Here is a 14,879-nt window from a genome sequence, read left to right as displayed (position 1 = left end):
ATTATATGTAAACAATTTTACTGCCAAAGAAACTCATCTGATATTGAAAAGAAGAGTGGGGGTTTCCTTTGGGGGCAACAAGATGACGTTAGAAAACTTCATCTCCATTCTTGGGAACAAGTGACAAAAGATAAAAAGCAAGGAGGATTGGGATCCAGAATTTAAGGAAGCAGAATGAGTTTTTGTTATGAACCTTTGTTAGGGTATCCTAACCAAAAAGGAGGCGCTATGGGTCAAAGTGCTCAGAAGTAAATATGGGTGTGGTGACCTGGCTATGCCGATAGTAAATAAGAAGAAACAGTCTTCCCTCATGTGGAGAGGTATATGTGATGTCTAGGAGAAGTTCAAGAAAGGTGTGGGAAAGAAGATAGGCAATGGTATCTCTACTTCCTTTTGGTATAATAATTGGTCAGAGCTAAATAGACCACTTATAAAGATTGTGCCAGAATATGAGGAGTACATTGATGGGAATGAAAGGGCGTATGACTATGTGGATCCGAACGGCGACTAGGATATCAATAAGATGCAAGGGTGGTTTCCCCAAAATGTGATTGAACGATTACTTTGTGCATACGCACCAACTACTGGAAACTTTGATGGTAACTTTTCTGTGAAATTTGTTTTTTATTTTTAGGTAAGCAAGGACAGCTTTTGGAAGCAACTTTGGAGATGGCCCTTTTCAGAGAAGATCAAAACATTCATGTGGCTTTTTTGTCATGGACAGATCCATACAACTCTCTTAAGGATGCAAAGAGGGATTTCAAAATCTTCCTTATGCCCGTTGGGATGCCCACTAGCAGAAGATCAAATGCATCTCATTCGGGATTGTTCAGACGCCATTGATCGATGGAAATCTGTTGTGTCCTCTACTTATTGGAACAAATTTTTCTCTTTTTCAGGTACAAAGTGGGTTAAATGGAACCTTACCCATAAGGTTGGTCGCTCTTACACTAAGAAAGTACCATGGAAGATTCTCTTTGGGTATATATGCTAGGATATATGGACATCACGCTGTAGCAGAGTGTTCAATGAACAGGAGCCAGCAGGACGAAGGGACGGAAGGGACAGCTTCTTCAAGGTGGCCGTAGATCAAGACCTATCTAACACCTGCAATGTTTATAGGGTTACGGCCGAATGGCGGGAAGAGGCTTGTCGAGTTGAGGAAACGTACACCAGGTTAGAAGTCGATAGTTCCGTGTTGAGAGAAGGTAACAATAGGTGCGGAGGAGTTATTCGAGACCATTAGGATCGATGAATCAATAGTTTCAGCGTAATACTGACGAATGTACCCCTAACTATTGCAGAGCTCATGGGTTTCCTACATGGACTAAGGGAGTGTTTGGATGAAACCAAACTATGGTTTGGAGAATAGATTCTGAAAAAAAATAAATTTTGTGAAGAATAGATTTTGTGAAAAAGTGATTCTGATAAATGAAAGTGTTTGGATAGTTGTTATCAGAAGAACTTTTTATATGTACAAATTTTGCTAAAAAAAAGCATAAGTTAATATGATAATTACATAAAAGATAGATTTTATAATATATTTTAATTTGAAAAAATAAAAATTGTTAATAATATATTTTTTACCAACATAATTAATAATATATAAAATAATATAATTAATATGTATGTATATTTATAAAATATAAGATTAAATATGTTTATAAAAAAATAATTGAGGAATGTTAAAATCATATTATCGTTGAGATCTACTCTACAGGCACAATTATACTCTCTCATTTGAGCCAGAAGAAGAATGGATTCACTTTTTTTGAAACCATGGTTTTGAGCTCCAAACCATGATTTTGACTCAAAACCATGGTTTCTGTTTTTTCCTGAGTGTTTGGCAAGTCTGGTTTGGGTCCTAAAACCATGGTTTTCTATGTTATCCAAACATGCCCTAAATCTATGCTGGGCTAAAGATTTCAGAAATATCTGTTTGTTTTCAGACTGTATTGAGGCAATTAATCTGGCGACTAAGGGATGTGATGATAATTACCCTTTGAAAGACTTGGTAAATGATGTGAGAATAGCTATGCATGGGGATTGGCATATTATTTTTTATCATATAGATAAGGAGAGGATTCCCTTAGTAGATCTTTTAGCAAAGATATCTCATAAGATGAGCAGTAATTTTTGTGTCTTTGATCACCCTTCTTGTTATGTTTGGAGGTGGAAAGTGATGATGGACAATAGGCTTGGTTAGCTTAGACTAATATCTTATCTTATTATTTGTCTCTCAGTTATCATTTTAAAAAAAAAAAAAAGTAGAGGTGTTTCCGTGTCCTATCACATCAAGAAGCACTCCTAGTTCTCAAACATATTTGAACAAAACTCCAATCATAATTTTAAAAATAATTTTATGATATGCAAAGTAAATATTTGATAGAAATTATTTTTAATTTGTGTGAAAATACTTTTGAAAAGTACTAACAAGGACTGCCAAACACCCCAGTCAAAACGAATGGGACTGAAATATTCTGTGAAATTTTTTTTAATTTTCAGTAAAAAAAAATTGTACCATTTTTTTATTTTAATTTTTCACATACCAAAAATAATTAATCAAAGTGATATTTCCTTCTAAATATAGTTTTAAGCATCCAAATGACATGTAATTATGTAATAGTAGTAAATAGGGACGTGGAAAAACCCGATGTTCTGATCCAGTTCAGTTGAACCCGAAGAGTTTGATCTAGTTCAGTCGAATCCAAATAAGCTATATAATGAAATCGAACTAGACCAAACTAGACTAATGAGTTGGGATGGACTGAATTCCAAACCAAGTAATCAGATGTTATGATATTTGAAAAAGAAAGGAAAGAGAGGGAGAAGAGTAGGAGAAACAGAGAGACGAGAGAGAGAGAGGTACTGAGAATACTGAAGAGATTGAATATTCACTGAAAACAAACATCATAACATACAATTGATTTAGGAACCCCTTTATATAGGTTAGCTCCCAACGGCTAGTTCATTAAACTACCTGAAATCAACTAACTAAACTAACTAACTGTAACTAACTACTTCTTATATTTTTAATATAACAATGCCCCCCCCTCAGAAGATCCTTGCCCTCAAGGATCAATAATATGAAAATCTGGAAATTGGTTCTGTAAACTGAATAATGATACCCAAGTCGCCTCTTCATCAGGAAGTCCCTTCCATTGAACCAGAACCTCTGTAATAATCCTTCTTTTCTTTCTGCCAACCCTCTTGTTTAATATTTTTTCTAGATATAGAGTGGTAGGGACTGCTGGCCAGTCAATAGGTGGATGTCTCTGCTTAACACTTGGGTCTGGACAGAGTTTAAGCATTGAGACATGGAATGTAGGATGAATTCTGGATTCAGAGGGTAATTCCAGACGGTAAGCAACAGCACCAACCTTCTTTAGAATTCTGTAGGGACCAAAGAATCTATGAGCCAGCTTTTGAGAGCTTCTAGTTGCAGCTGAAATCTGCCTATAAGGTTGCAATTTAAGAAAAACCCATTGGCCTTCTTGAAACTCCCTATCTGAACGCTTTAAATCTGCCCTTTGCTTCATAGTATTAGCAGCCTTGTGTAGATAATGCTTTAGGACAGCTACCATTCTTTCCCTAGCTTCAAAACTTATGTCAATAGCTTCAACCACAGCAGATCTAGGGATGTAGGGAACATATATTGGAGGTTTCTGCCCATACAACAACTCATGAGGTGTAATTTTAGTAGAAGTGTGAAAATTAGTGTTGTACCACCATTCTGCTAGAGACACCCAAGAACTCCACTCCTTAGGGCTTTCCCAACACATACAACGTAAGTAGGCTTCTAAGCATCGGTTTAAGACCTCTGTTTGACCATCACTTTGAGGATGGTAAGCCGATGTAAGCTTTTGTTCCACCTTTAGGACCTTAAGGAATTCTTTCCAAAAGTTGCTGATGAAGATTGGATCCCTATCACTTATGATTTCAACCGGGGCTCCATGTAACTTATACACTTGGTCTAGGAAACATTGAGCAAGAGTAGATGCTGTATAGGGATGAGAGAGGGGAATAAAATGGGCATATTTAGTCATTCTGTCCACTATAACCCAAATAACTTCCTTATTTCCAGATTTGGGTAGACCCTCAATGAAATCCATTGAAACACTTTCCCAAACCTTACTAGGGACAGGTAGGGGCTGCAATAAACCTGGAGATGCAATAGTCTCATATTTACAGCGAGCACAAGTATCACAACCCTTAACAATTGGTATCCAGAGCCTTCGATTCTCGGCCTACCCACTGCGACTCCACACCGTATGCCAGTAACTAGAACAATGGTAAACAACAAAGCATTAGACGAACGCTTACAAGTGATCGAAGATCAATTGGGCTCCGTCTCGACGCTACAGGAAACGGTTAATGGAGTCACCGATCAACTTCAGGTTCTGGCGCGAAGTATGGAGGACGTTCGACTGTTGGTGGCGACCCAGAATGAAAACCGCGAGCAACCCAGAATCTTGAACCGAAACCAAGAAATGCGAAATCACGATGCGGCGTGACCTCGACAGATGCAGTTCACTCGAATGGAATTTCCGAAATTCTCTCGTCAAGACGTCGTCGCCTGGGTCTTGCGCTGTGAACGGTATTTTGAATTGGATAATACGCCCGAGGATGCGAAAGTGAAAATGGCGAGCTTACACCTTGATGAAGACGCGTTCCGATGGCATATTGCGTGCGAACGGCGATGGCGAGGGGCTCTGCCAGCTTGGGAAGATTACGTCGCAGAATTAAAGGATTGCTTCGGTCCTACATATGAGTCTCCGATGGGCGACCTTCTCCGTCTGCGACAACTGGGGACTCTGGCCGAATTTAATTCTGAGTTCGATCTTTGTTCTTCTAAATTTGACTTGGCCGAAGACTTGCTGGTTGATGCGTATCTTTCTTTGATTCGGGAAGAAATATCTGGGCCCGTTAGAATTTCAGGCCCAGAACCATTAGAGAGGCTAAGAGCCTTGCCCGGATGCAGGAGATAACCAATGACAGAATTAGAGAAAAGAAAACAGGGGAAAGGGGAACTAGATATGTAGCCCCTGGTTCATTAGTGTCGTCCATGTCTCTTGCAACATCAACCCCATACAAGAATGCATTGCTTAATGGCAGCACCCAGAACAAAGATAAGCTTGCCATTACTGTCCAGAAAAACACAAACGGTGCCTTCAAGAACTTTAACAAGAATTCCAAGATTCTTACGGCCGAAGAAGAAGCTGATCATAGGGCCAAGAACCTATGCTTCTACTGCCATGAGAAATTCTCAAGGGACCATAAGTGTCCTCAGCAACAGAAAATGCAGCTCCATTTCATTGAAATGGAAGAACCAATGGAGATCAGTGGTTGTGAGGAAAATGAACCAGAGGACGCTGAAGATTCTATGCCACTCATATCCCTTCATGCAATTAAAGGGATTGACAGCACGGATGCCATGAGGATTCAAGGATTTGTGGGCAAAAGGAGTATTCAAGTTCTAATTGATAATGGGAGTACTCATGATTTCCTAGATTTTAACCTTGCTCAAAAATTAGGATGGAAGGATAGTGGTACTGATTTTTCTTTTGTTCAGGTTGCAGGAGGTAGAAGATTGAAGGTGCATGGAATTTGGCATGGTTTTAGATGGCGTATGCAGGGCATGGACTTTACATGTGATTTGAGAATCATAGAACTACAAACCTATGATATTGTTTTGGGTCTAAAGTGGCTCAAAACTATTAAGAGTGTTTTTTGGGAGTATGAGACCCTCACTATGCATTTCTGGTACAAGGGGCAGCTGTGTAAACTTCAAGCTACCCCTCCTAATTCAATGATGATAGTGCCACCTAAGAAGCTGGGTTACAAGAAAGATCAAGAGCAGCAAATGTTCTTGATTCACTTGCTGCAACCACAAGGGCAACAATTGCAGCAGTGTCTTTCAATTCAAGAAGTAGAAGAAAGGGTCCCACAGGAAGTACAAGAGGCTCTAAATGATTTTGCTGACCTATTTGAGGAGCCAAAAGGTCTTCCCCCATTGAGAAAGGGTCATAACCACCCCATTGTTTTGCATAAAGGAGCTGACCCTATAAGCTTAAAACCTTATAGATACCCTTCAGCTCAAAAAGATGTCATTGAAAAATTAGTTGGGGAATTGTTGCAGAATGGGGTTATACAAGACAGCTCCTCACCATTTTCAGCACCCATTGTTTTGGTTAAGAAAAAGGATGGCACATGGAGAATGTGCACTGACTATAGGGAGCTGAACAAGAAAACTATAAAAAATCAGTACCCAATCCCTCTCATTGAGGATTTACTTGATGAATTACAGGCTGCCAAGTGGTTCACTAAACTGGATCTAAGAGCTGGATACCACCAAATCAGAATGGTACCTGAAGATGTAGATAAAACTGCATTTAAAACTCATGCAGGGCATTATGAGTGGCTAGTAATGCCATTTGGATTGACTAATGCCCCTGCAACTTTTCAGGGAGCTATGAACAGTATTTTTAAACCATTTTTAAGAAAGTTTATTTTGGTTTTCTTTGATGATATACTGATTTATAGTTCTTCCTTGACAGATCATGTGGAGCACCTGATTCAAGCTTTCAAAATTCTAAGGGAACACCACTATTTTGTGAAGAAATCCAAGTGCACTTTTGCTGCCAAGAATGTCGAGTACTTGGGACACATTATAAGCAATGGAAGAGTTTCTACTGACCCTAAAAAAATTCAAGCAGTTGCTGATTGGCCTATTCCTCAGTCTCTTAAGCACCTAAGGGCTTTCCTAGGCTTGGCTGGCTATTATAGGCGATTTATTAAGGGGTATGGAGGGTTGGCTAAGCCCCTAACTCAACTTCTCAAGAAAAATGGGTTTAAGTGGGATGATTCTGCCACTACAGCTTTCAGCAAGCTGAAGAATGCCCTAGTTACAGCACCCGTTCTTGCTCTGATACCAATTGTTATGATATTTGAAAAAAGAAAGGAAAGAGAGGGAGAAGAGTAGGAGAAACAGAGAGACGAGAGAGAGAGAGGTACTGAGAATACTGAAGAGATTGAATATTCACTGAAAACAAACATCATAACATACAATTGATTTAGGAACCCCTTTATATAGGTTAGCTCCCAACGGCTAGTTCATTAAACTACCTGAAATCAACTAACTAAACTAACTAACTGTAACTAACTACTTCTTATATTTTTAATATAACATCAGACTACTTGGATTGGTCTAGACTAGTCCAAGTGAATTTTTTTATTTCTAATATTTTGTAATTTAAATCTTACCTCTAATTGTTTTTAATGTTGTTAGAGATTCTTATTTATTTATGATTAAGTTTTAATATTTTAGGATGATTTGTATATGATTATAGCTATTTTCTGTTGTCTTAGTTAAATTTATCATGTTGAGATTATACTTCTGATAAAAAAAATTTGAAAATTGGAAAATTGGGGTCATGGACTGTTTGGACTAGTCCACCAGTCTAGTGATTAAATCCAGTCTAACCTGACATCGAGCTCCTGTTGTATTGAATCAAACCACAGACTACAAAAGCTAAGCCAATTAAAAATCAGACCAAACTTCAAGTTAGGCTCTGATCTAATCCAATCTATCCATTGTGGAGACCTAGTAGTAAATATTTGATTTAACTAGAAAAATAGTCATGCTATTTTTTTAAATTTTAACTAGTAGAGATTGATTACTTAAACTTGTTCTTCTTTTTCTTTTTCATATTTCAAAATTTCTCAAAATGAATGTTACATGTGGAGGCTATTATTGTTGATTCCAATTAACTCTAAGCAAATGTTTATAAAAATACATGATCATATCATATTAATTAAAGCTTGTTTAATTTACATTTTTAAAAACATTTTTTCTTCTTTTATAAAAATCAAAGTAAAAAACGTATTCAAATATGTGACATCTATTTACTTCTTTAAACTTAACACTCTCTCGATTCTTAATATAAGACATATTTAACTAATTTGAGTAGATTAAGAAAGTTAGTTAGTTATAAAAAAATATGACATGTTTTTCCTAAAATATTATAATCATTTTCCTTAATATCATCCCTCCTTTTTCTACTTAATTATAGTTGAGGAAAATCAATAGGGGTAGTTTAGAAAAAATTGATAAATATGAAAAATGAGTCTTACATTTAGGACTAAAATCAACTCAATAATTAGGTTCTATATTAAAGACTAGAGGAGTATATATGTTTGTCATATTGTTAAAATACATAAAGAAAAATATCTATAACAAAAATTAATATATACACACACATATATGAATATCCCATTCTACGTCTCGTCTATTAGGGTTGTTCAATTATGTCCTATCCCAACATCTCATCCCTGTCCTAATCATTTTGGGATGAGACGAAAGTGGGACAAGACGATGGGACGGGACAAAATTTTTTCGGGAAGGTACGCAGGACATGGTGTCCTGTCCTAGTCCCAATCCGGATCTCGGGCCCATCCCAATATATTATCTTTATTTTTAGTTGTTATAAATTTATTTTATTTATCACTGTAATAGTATTTTGGTAATAATATTTATCAATTGTTATTTTTTATTTTTTTATAAGTTATTTTTGTATAAGTTACATGACATTCTTTATAGTGAATATTTTAGGTTTATTTATTTTTTGTCTCTGATGATTACAAAAAACGTTTTTTTTGTCATTGTTTCCTTATTTTTATCTATTTTCCTCACATAGTTTTTATATTTCCTGTATAATTAGTTTTCAAATTAAAAAATTCAAAAAAATTAAAAAGAGAGAGAGAGAGATGAGACATTCCTGTCCCGTCACAATTGGGACGAGACACTATTGGGACGGGATAGGACATAGGACAGAAAAGCCACCCCGTCCCAATTATCGGGATAGGACTGGGACGAGGTCGTCCCTGTCCTGTCTCATCTCATGAACACCCCTATCGTAGGACTGGGACAGGGTCGTCTCTGTCCTGTCTCATCTCTTGAACACCCCTATCGTCCATTGTCCCGTCCTGCATTTGTGGACAACATGAACAGCCCAAGTTGAAATTAAGTAATCAGCGCATAACTAAGTTATTACTTACAAATGCACAAACTTCTTCATAAACCCAAATTATTATTTCCTTACCTCAAATCAAGTTAGCATTTACATTAAATTAAATTATTATTTCCACAAATCCAAGTTGAAATTAATATATAACTAAGTCATTATTTTCATAAACCCTAATTATGATTTACAAAAAATTAAGTTGTTATTTACTGAAAAAGTTATTATTTATTTATAATTAAGTTGATATTTACTCATATCCAGTCAAGATGTCATTTACATTAAACTTATTTATTTTTATAGACCCAGGTTATTATTATTTACAAAAAAATACTTAAATTATTATATACAAATGCAAAAAAATTTTGAGCAAAAATTACTTAAATTATTATTTTTATTCAGAATACCAGTCATCATTTCTACATACTCGTACAGGACTTTTTATTTGGAACAACATGAATTAAACTAATTAAAACAATAGTACGTATTTTGCATTATAATATCATTTATCTTTGAGGCTCTCGATGGTTATTATTCATTTTGGGGAACAAGTAGTCTTAAATTCTAACCAATCATCAGTTGCAGGTAGGGGTGAGCAAAACCGAACCGTAACCGAAAACCGAACCGAACCGAATTTAATTTCGGTTTTTCGGTTCGGTTATTTCGGTTTTCGGTTATATATTCGGTTTTTATTTTTTAAATAATTCGGTTTCGGCGTTCGGTTCGGTTAGTAGGAAAAAAATTCGGTTATAACCGAATAACCGAAATAAATATATTATATATTTATATTTAATAAATATTATTATAATAAATATATATGTGGGTATATGTGAACTTTTTAAATATATTTATATCCAACAAATATGATTATAATAAATATTATTATAATAAATCACATTGAATGATAAAATATTTATTAATTAATGGTTATAATTGTGTTTTATTATTATTTTTAATTTAAAATTATTTTTCATATTTATATATTTCGGTTAATCGGTTAACCGAACTGAAATTTTTGGTTAATTCGGTTTCGGTTAGTTCGGTTATTCGGTTTCAGTTCGGTGTTTAAAATTTACTCTATTCGGTTATTCGGTTAATTCGGTTATCACCGATAACCGAACCGAAAAACCGAATGCTCACCCCTAGTTGCAGGGCCTCCAGCAGTCAACGAGTGCTCTGGCCCCAGCAACAGTGGCCAAATCGGAGCTCCATCCGTTTGTGGGTGCTCCAACATTAGCAACCTTTCTTGTCTGGTAGATGGCTTCCAAAAAGTTGATCCAGATCTTCTTACCCATTTCACCTTGTAACTAATTCTCGTTATTAATGCTTATGGCAAAAACCTAATTCTTGTTATTAATGTTTTTAATTTATTTTCAAACTTGAAATCTATTTGTTCTGATTTAATTAGAAATAACTCAAAGTTTTAAGGGCGCCTATTTATAGAAAATAATAAGGTTTAACGAGTCATATATTGATTTATGTGCAATTATACAATGCATCCAAAAAGAAATTTATATGCAATGATTCAAAATGTGAATCTCCAAAGCAATAGCTCTTTTTTCCTTTGGCGGAAAAGGAATAGCTTTTATATATAAACATAAATATCTGAAGGGGATTGGATGCCCAGGTGGGGCAACTCTTCTTCATCGAGCATTTTAAGAGAATGTTCCTACAATCCTTTGTGTAATTGGGAGATAATTTCGAGAATTCCAAGGCAACATATTGATTGATTAGTTATTTAGTTTAGTTGTAAATTCTCTAGTTTTTTTTCTTGGCCAAAAATTCTCCGGTATTGTCGACTCAACAAGGCTTTTCGTATTAGTTTTTCTTGTGATGTTTTGTGTACCAGTTAAAACAGTTTGAACCTAATTAATTGACTGGTATGCATGGTAGAATTATATCGATAGTACCCTTTGTTATAAGCTTAAACAGGTACAACTTGTGCATTTTTTCTAAAGTATATGCCTTGATTTGAACTTCAATTACTACAAAACAACAACAGATGAAGCCCAGTATAAGTTAAATATATCTCAACTTATAATCCTCTTGACAAGTCAAATAGATTAAATTAATAACTTCCTATTTGTTTATTGATTTTTTTCCATATAGTAAAGGGAAAATACTGCTTTCAACTGTGATAATATGCTTAGATTACAGTTTTATTTTCCTTCATTATACTCATCCTGGCATGTTTCTCCATATGCATAGAATTTGAGAGGTAAATTACGCTTTTCATACTTTGAAAATAAAATGACTTTTTATGGATTTTAATTCACATCGGACACACTGATATATTGTTTTATTCTTCTCAATTTTAAGTAAACCTAAGAGAAAATACCATCAAAGTCGAATATTATTACTTTCCTAATCATCATTTTTTTCATTCATGAGTCATCTTCATACGTGCCAAATGATAGGTTTGGAGTTTGGACCAATTAGTGAAAAACATGATTTAGTAAACTTGTGTGGCAAGTTCTATTGGCTATGCTTATGTCCTAAGCCTAGAGAAGTTTCTCCATATACCAAGGATGACTATTTAATAATCATATGAGCCTATGCAACTAAAATGATTTATATATATCACAGTCATCATTAGACACCAATAACCTAAATGTCCGAACCATTCCTGCATTATGTTGATCACATAAATAATATTTATTTACCTGATATTAATAACTGCTGTTTAGATTAGATATTTTAATCACCATATTAATTGGTTAATTTAGGAATAAATTTTGGATAGAAATTAATTATAATATTTAGTAGAGAAGCAGTAGTTAATTTGTTTTAAACATTAAAAAGACAATATCACCGATAGTGTGATGAAATCAACCATTTCAAAACTTGTGTGCTATTTGAATAATGAGGGGGGAAAAAGTAGCAAGTAAGCGGACAACTCTCGTGTGGCAATGGTCGATGGGGGTGCAACAAGGCATGATGGTGGCCAAGTTGAAGAATAGCTTAATTTCTTTATGAACAAGTTGAGGTAAGCTTTGATAAAAAGCTGGTCAAAAAAAATAGCTTTGATAAAAACGAAAAAGAAAGAAAATTTTGTCCCAAACTTACTCAAACTCATTACTCATCACAAATTAAATTTAACTTTACAAAAAAGTGGCATGTTTTTTTTTTTGTTTTTTCGGTTTGGGAGTGTTCAGTTGGTTCAAGCTCAATAATTAAGTTGATGTCTGTAACTTCAAAGGTTCAATTCTCATTGGTGTTCATCGGGGAAAAAAGTGTAGTTTTTAAGGGATCAGAACAAAAATATTTCTCTCCCTATTCTACATCTTGATCTAGGAGGGGGGGGGGAAATAACCCTAATCATATCAGTTTCGGCTAGCTTGCAAAAAGTAAATATTAATATAAATAGATAAAACAAACACTTCTTTTCAGACCCAAAAAAAAAACAGATAAAGCAAACACTTGCAGTATTTTATCTCAAAGAAAAATAAAACCTAAATTTAAAGTTTGATTCAAGAGATCCAAATGAAAACCGAGCGTTCTAAACTCAGACACTGCACAGTGTGCACTAAACAGACAACATCACAACACTATCACATTGCACCCTTCTGAGCTCAAACGCAAGAAAATCAAATAATTTATGGCGGTCACTACGTTTTCCTTACGGTGAAACAAGAAGTTTTGTGTTCTCAAAGAAAGGCACAGCACCATTTAGACACAAAAATCAAAAGGAAAACTGACAAACGAATAGTACTAGCATTTCTACCACCATAGGAATTTCCCCAGGGATTTCAGAACAAGTTTGCAAAGACAAAACACACACATTTCGTTCGATAAAATCGATCGCAGCAATAAAAAGAAAAATAAACGACTGTGTGAATAACAAGGAGAAGATAGAATGTAACAATTAGTACCTCTTGAAGAATCAAAAATTAGGACTCCGAACGTTTCTCCGTCGCATTTCATCGCCAGTAGGGATCAGCGAATAATCAATCTCCAGCATTTGTCTGTATAAATACGCAAGAAAACAAGAAGCTTAATTCGATAGCTTACAAAGTACGAAATCATCGCCCGAAGATTTAGGGATGAGAAACGGCGCCGTCTACGTACCGACGAGATGTGAAGCACGACGGCGATCGCGGAGACGAAGAGAAGGAGAACGACGGAGAGAATCGTGTGATTCTTTCTTTTCATTCGGTCATTGAACGACGACTCAAGGGCGTTATTATTGCTACGGAACTTGCAACGCCCCGGAGAGAGAAGAAAATATCTGTGACATATGGGATTAAACTAATCGTAGACGAGAAATCAACAGCGAAAAGGTATATTTTAACCGGGACAGCTGTCGGCCACTAATTGGAATGTTGGTAAAATGGTAAATTACATGAAAAAAACTGCACATTGGCCCAAAAAAAATTGTATTTTCATTTCAGCAGAACTTGAACTGCCCCTAACAATTTCAATTTTGTCGTCCTAATTAAAATAGGAAGAATTATAATCATGTTCTAAAAAAAAAAATACTCCTTCAATCTTTAATATAAAAGTCATTTATCTAATTTGATTAGATTAAGAAAGTTAAGTGAGTTAGTTAATTATAAAAAATATGACATGTTTTTTCTAAAACGCCTTAATCATCTTCCTTAATATCTCATCTCCCTCTTCCACTTGATTATGGTTGAAAAAGTATTCACAGAAATAATTTAGAAAAAAAATTGATAAATGTAAAAAAATATGTCTTATATTTAATATCAAAATCAACTCAACAATTAAGTCATATATTAAAGATCGGGGGAGTATTTAATTACCATAAAGTTTATATGCAATAACAAGTTATAAAGTAATAATTAATAACAAGTTTAAGTTCATCACTTGTCATTAAAATTTTATGTAATTAATTTTTCTCTTATGGCCTCATAATAATTTTCTTATTAAAATATCTAAAGTAAAGTGCTCCCAATTACTAAACCCGCTGCCCTCCCAACCAAGCCTAAAAATAATATTCTCTTTTGGATAATTCTGCTCAATATTTATATCCTAACTTAGGAGCAGAAGTAGTACAAACATAAATTTACCAAAACTTGATTTATGCTTAAGCAAATCGATTCAAATAGACTAAAAGCCAAATCAAACCAACCTATCAGAAAAATGAACGAGTTTCAATTTTTGTGCGAACTTATCGTTTTACACAAAATTAAATCAAACCAGACCTTTAAATACTTGATAATATTTCATTGACGCTCCTCAACGTTGTTATAAAGACATGCTCAATTCTTCTCATTAGTATTTTCTTTGCTGAAATTTTAATAATAATAATAACAATAAAGATACCGAAGATTCACACCCACAGTTTTATGGGTGGCATGTGTCCACATATCCAAGAGAAATTGCATCGTTATGGGACAATAAGTTAACCCAACCCAACTTGCTACTTTCTGTCTTCTCATCCGGACATTTTCTTCCTCATCTTCTCGCACGCCCAAATTTCCACAAGGCTTCCTCTCATGTGATGAAAAGTGACTCGTTCCTAATATTCTTTTCATTTTATATAAAAACTCGTATGATTTTTATCTTAATCTTAAATATGATATCTCAATTCATTTTATCTTCTATATTTATGTATTTTTTTCTAGTATAGTCCTTCTAATAATAGTAGTTCTAACTAATATAATATAAAGATATTTTAAAAAAGACAATACTTATTTATTACAAATAATTAACTTAACTTATTTTCTTAATATCCTTAAATTAGTTAACTAACTCTTATAATTAGAGTTGGAAGTAATATAAGAGTTAATTAAAGAATTTGTTCTAAAATTTTAATCCATTTTATATCCCATACTTACCATTTTTTGTAAAATGAATTTATCAGGTTCATATAAAATCATATATAATATTACATCT

At 34.5% G+C, this 14,879-nt stretch overlaps 1 long non-coding RNA gene across 1 annotated transcript; it reads left to right on the top strand.

The window, feature by feature from the left end:
• The first annotated feature begins 9,391 nt into the window (after positions 1–9,391).
• Positions 9,392–12,413, top strand: LOC114758910 (uncharacterized). The gene is made up of 2 exons (XR_003741862.1): positions 9,392–9,605; positions 10,173–12,413. It is a non-coding gene; the product is annotated as an uncharacterized LOC114758910 (long non-coding RNA).
• Positions 12,414–14,879: the final 2,466 nt, after the last annotated feature.

This window comes from Neltuma alba, unplaced genomic scaffold (genome assembly GCF_004799145.2).
Source record: "Neltuma alba isolate B1F8T4 unplaced genomic scaffold, ASM479914v2 tig00001552_pilon, whole genome shotgun sequence".
Taxonomy (NCBI): Eukaryota; Viridiplantae; Streptophyta; class Magnoliopsida; order Fabales; family Fabaceae; genus Neltuma; species Neltuma alba.
Note: the sequence above shows the minus strand (reverse complement) of the source record. Positions and strands in the feature narration are given on the sequence as shown.